The sequence below is a fragment of the Sciurus vulgaris genome (assembly GCF_902686455.1).
Source record: "Sciurus vulgaris genome assembly, chromosome: 6".
NCBI lineage: Eukaryota > Metazoa > Chordata > Mammalia > Rodentia > Sciuridae > Sciurus > Sciurus vulgaris.
Window position 1 is genome coordinate 20,091,967 of NC_136466.1, and position 5,602 is coordinate 20,097,568.

Consider the following 5,602-nt stretch of genomic DNA (forward strand, 5'->3'; position numbering starts at 1 on the left):
TTATGGGGGGACATTTTTTTTTTTTTTTTTTTTTTTTTTTGCATTGAAAACAAGTTTTATTTAAAAGAAATAACAGAGATAGTAAACTCCTCAAGAGAGGAGCTGGGACCCCGAGCTGGTGCTCCTGGGTGTGGGAATGTTTTGCTTTTTGATAGACCCCCACCTCCTTTATTTCATATGGATGTTCCCAAAGGCAGGAAAGGGAAATCTCAGGAGGTAATTACTTGTGTTGGAACTTGTGATCCTTCTAACCTGGAGGTATTAGCAATCAGTTGAGCTTGAATTGGGAAGAACTATCCAGAGGTTAGCTGTTAGCAACTCATTTTCTTTTCTTTGATAGACATTTAAAGGTCCTTTGCTCCTGTCCTTTAGCAGTTCAGCCTAAGTCACACTAGGGTTCAGGTTGTGTTCCCAGAAGTGGGCCCCTGACCAGCATCTGTTTTACCAGAGAAATTGATATCAATGCAGATTTTCAGGCCACACCCCAGACCTGCAGTGTCTGACTCAGGGTAGCTCAGGAACCCTAATTTTCATGATCCCTCCAGGTGCACACTTGGGGCTAAATACCTATGCCTTGCTTTGATCTCTCCTCCAAAACAGGATCTTTTTCACCACTTTGCAGGAAGACTCTTTATGATAACCTCACTCACTGACTCCTGGCAGACAGGCATCCAGTTTTAGCCAGTTATAACCAAGGTGCACAGACCCTGAGATACAAGGAGCTAGGCTCATGTTTCCTTAGTGCTCAGGAGTCCAGGGAATATTGTTCCAGTGTTCCCTTTAAGACCTTCAAACACAGGGGCTGGGGAGATAGCTCACTTGGTAGAGTGCTTGCCTTGTAAGCACAAGGCCCTGGGTTCAATCCCCAGCACCCAAAAAAAAAAAAAAAAAAAAAAAAAAAAAAAAGACCTTCAAACATAGCTAAGCCTAATAGTCAAAACCCTGTAAACATTTTGACTTTCACTCCTCTGGAGGTGAAAGCAAAATCCAATTCGTTGTTTAATAAGTTCTGGAAATCATGTTGCTGCTCTGTTACCACTATTGAGAGGATCATGTCTTTTTTTCTTTTATTTTTATTGTAAACAAATGGAATACATGTTGTTTCTGTTTGTACATGGAGTAACAGCATACCATTTGAGTAATCATACATTTATATAGGGTAATGATGTTTGATTCATTCTGTTATTTTTTCCTCCCCCCACCCCTCCCACCCCTCTTTTCCCTCTATACAGTCCTTCCTTCCTCCATTCTTGCCCCCCCAACCCCCCATTATGTGTCATCATCCGCTTATCAGCGAGATCATTTGTCCTTTGGTTTTTTGAGATTGGCTTATCCCACTTAGCATGATATTCTCCAATTTCATCCATTTGCCTGCAAATGCCATAATTTTATTATTCTTTATGGCTGAGTAATATTCCATTGTGTATATATACCACAGATTCTTTATCCATTCATCAGTTGAAGAACATCTAGGTTGGTTCCACAATCTGGCTATTGTGAATTGAGCAGCTATGAACATTGATGTGGCTGTATCTCTGTAGTTTGCTGATTTTAAGTCCTTTGGGTATAGACTGAGGAGTGGGATAGCTGGGTCAAATGGTGGTTCCATTCCAAGTTTTCTAGGGAATCTCCACACTGCTTTCCAGAGTGGCTGCACTAATTTGCATCCCCTCCAGCAATGTATGAGTGTACCTTTTTGGGGGGACATTTTTAATGTATTCTTTTGTCATCCTGGGATACTTCTAATTTCATCGTATGAAGGTTTTTTTCCCTTGGAATACATTGTTTGCTTTGACATGTGGAAAGATCTTTAATAAAATTGATTTTATTTTTGAAAAAAAAAATACTATTGCTTTTAATTTTCCCCCAGTTCCAATCTTCAAATTGAGATTTCAGATAGGAGACATAATCAAGAGTTAATATTCTATAAATTTAAGTTTCTAATTTTCTCTTTTCCCTCAGATCGTCATGCCCAGTAAAATATAACACGAGCTACGTAGATAATTAAAAAATTTCTAGTAGCAGCATTAAAAATAGTAAAAAAAAGTTAAAATTAACTTAATAACATTATTTAATAACCTTATTAAATAAAATTAGTAACAATTTATTTAAACACATGTCCAAAATATTATTCTTTGACCATGTAAATAATATAAAATTATTATTACTATTAGTACTATTTTTGGTACTGGGGGTTCAACCCAGAGGTGGTTTACCACTGAGTATAGTCTTTCTTATGATGTATTTAAGACAGTGTGTCTCTAAGCTGCTGAGGCTGGCCTCGAACTTGCGATCCTCCTTTCTCAGTCAGCCAGGTAGCTGGAATTACAGGCAGATGTCACCATGCCTGGCACTGTTACACAAATTATTAACAAGTTTTTTTGTGTTTTCTCACTTATACTAAGTCCTTGAGATAACATATTTTACTGTTACAGTATATCTAAATTTGAATATAAAATTTTCATTAAAAATACTTGAATCTGTAGTCATACTTCATGAAATTTGCAGTTATAAAAGTAGATTCATGGAATCAAATTTTTTTCCAATTATACTTCCCAAGTACTTAATTAAGCATTGGCTTTTAAATTTAATGAATTAAAATTAAGTAAAATGAGAAACTTAAGTCCTTGGTTGTACTAAGTAAATTTCAAATGTGCAGTTGTCACACATGGTTATTGGCTCCGCCTAACTCCTTCAAGACAGGTTTAGACTTTCCAAAACAACTAATATTCATAGACATATATATATATATATTTTTTTCCAATACTGGGGACTGAGCCCAGGGACTCTTTAGCAGTTAACTACATTTTCAACTTTTTCTATTTTATTTGGACACAGGTTCTCCGTAAATTGCCGAGGCTGGCCATGAACTTGTGACCCTCTTTGAAATGCCTCCCAAGTTGCTGGAATTACAGGCAGGTGCCACCACATTTGGCTCATAGAGAACCTAAACATGGCAGGGGCTGTGCTCATTATTTTACTTTTTTAATCATAGCTAATACTTACAATAACTTTAGCCTCTCTCTTTCTATTTATTTATTTAGTACTGGGGATTGAACCTCGGGGTGCTTTACCATTGAGCTAAATCCATAGTTGTTTTTCTTTTTCTTTTTAAATTTTGAGATCTAAGTTGCTGAGGGCCTTATTAAATTGCTGAGACTGACCTCAAACCTTTGAACCTCCTGCCTCAGCCTCCCAAGTTGCTGAGATTACAGGGGTACACCACTGCACCTGGCATGATTCATATTTTTTTTTTTAGAGATTTTGAAAGTTGAATGAGAAATTAAAATAAGAATACAAATAGAAGTCTACTTTCATATTGTACAAAAAAGTATGAGTAGAACCAAAAGTGAATGAAGACTATCACATTTGTTTACACCACTCTCTAGTTCCTCTTATGAACTTTACAATTCTAACAATAGAAAGTAGGCCACAATTTAGGAATTGGGAAAGGGATAAAACCAAAAAAACGTTACTCAGACGTTTATTCTTCTACACTGTGTATAGCTGTGCTCGCAGAGACAGCTTCTTTTACTTTTCCTCTGCTGCAGGTATTCAGTTGTATATGAAATTGAACTAGCTCAACAGCGAGGAAGACTGAAAGAATTTCACCCGGGTCAAAGCTAAGCACCGGAGTAGTTCCGCTTTATGCAGAAAGGAGGGTGTTTATATAGAGCCGGGTGTGGGCTGATTGGTTGGGGCATGAGACGGGTGAGAGCTGATAGGGCGAGTTCCGGAAGCCTTGAGTTTCAGGTTGGAGGTGTTGAATGCTGATTGGGTGTGGCATGGCGGGGCGGGGTGAACAGCCATGGGAGGTAGAATCCGGAAGAGACGGCTGACTAGCGCCATGTTGGGAAAAGTAAGAGCGGTGACCTTATAGAGACTAGAAATGATGGGTTCACATCCTGGTGCATATAATTCACACAATGGTGCAGCTACCAGCTTATAATTTTTAGGGACTGCAAACTAAGAAACCCACGAAAACCACGCCAGACACGGGAAATCACATAAGGGAGTTTATTAAGCAAACAAAGTGTTTCCCTGCAGGGTAAGAGAGAAAATGAGAGGGAAAGAGAAAGGGCTTGAGCTAGAGAGAGTGGAAAAGGGAGGAGGAGAGAGAAAGAGAGTAGGAGAGAGAGAAACATGAGAAAAGAGGGCAGGGTAGCTACCCTTAAGCAGTTGAACTCGGCCCAGCTAACAGGAGACCAATAAGGGAGAAGGACACTTGCAAGCTGACTGATGAACCAATAGCTAGCTAAGATGTTCACAGACTGACAAGTAGTTGGGAGGCGGGGAAATGGCTGCAGCGGAAAGGGCGGGGAGAACAGCTTTTAGACTGACAAGCTAAACTGTATCGCAGGGTAAAGGGTGGGGGAGCAGCTTTGTATTACACAAACAATGCTTTCTCTTTTAGTTGAACCAGAAACAACTTCTTATGTCCCTTAGGCTTTGTAATGTGTGCTGGAATAATATATGGATACAGAGGAGGTTAAAAATTTGGTTTCCACCAGTTACCATTGCAGTCATCAATGACCCAATGGTGCAGGACTCCATCTTGAGGACTCAGTATCTCTGTCATTAAGCGTTTTAGTCCTTCAACTTCATGTTCTCCTGGGTTAAGTTCACCACCAGGTAATTTGAAGAAAGTTGTCCCCAGCTGTGGCAGTAACACATGGGGTAGCTGGTCCTCATGTACAGTCAAAACCCCTTCTTAAGTCCTTCTCATTTCAATTTTATCAGATTCCTCCCTCATGCGCTGAAATCTGGCTACAACAGAGCTGTCCTTCTCCTAGAGGGGCTCTTTTGTACCAAAAGTAAAATTGGTAAGAGGGTTACAGGTTGATGGTGCGCTCCAGGGTGAGGGGCTTGGTCTGCTGGATATGCTTGTGGCCCACCTGGGTGACACCCCCCCCCCAGCCCAGCTGCCAATGGGTGGAACCACCGACATGCTGGCGAAAGTGGGAGTCAGGGGAGACATTCCCCTTGAAGGCCGCCATCCGCCATTAACAGGAGAGCGCAATAGAAGCATGATTCATGTTTTTAAAGATCAGTTTGATTATGGTGTGGTGAAAGGATGATAAGAAAACAAGAGTGAGGGCTGGGGCTGGGGCTCAGTGGTAGAGCCCTTGCCTCCCCCGTGTAAGGCACTGGGTTCAATCCTCAGCACGACATAAAGATAAAGTTACTATGCCCATCTACATCTAAAAGTTTTAAAAAATTAAAATTTAAAAAAAACGGTGAAAGTAAAGAAGCCACACCTGGGTGTGGTGGGTACACGGCTGTGGTGGGTACACGGCTGTGAGCCCAGCTGCTCAGAAGGCTCAGCAGGAAAAGCCCCAGGTCAAGGCCAGCCTGGGCAATCTATGGAGACTATGTCTCAAATAAAAAATAAAAGAGGCTGGGGAGGTAGCTCAGCAGTAGAGCACCCCTGGGTTCAATTCCCTGTACCACGGAAAAGGAAAAAAACCCAAAAAACAAAAAAACATGATTCGTGAATAATTCTTAATCATTTTTATTGACTCCCCTCACCTATTAAAATGAAACCTGGAACTCCTTTCCCGAGCCATAGGCCCGTGGATCTGGTCCCACCTCCTTCTCTAAC

General features: G+C 40.7%; 1 pseudogene across 1 annotated transcript; it reads right to left on the minus strand.

Annotated features, from left to right (window-relative positions):
• Positions 1–4,003: 4,003 nt before the first annotated feature.
• LOC306664953 (cleavage and polyadenylation specificity factor subunit 5-like) lies at positions 4,004–5,055 on the minus strand (annotated as a pseudogene). Its single transcript has one exon. The product of its transcript is annotated as a cleavage and polyadenylation specificity factor subunit 5-like (transcript).
• Between the last annotated feature and the right edge of the window lie 547 nt (positions 5,056–5,602).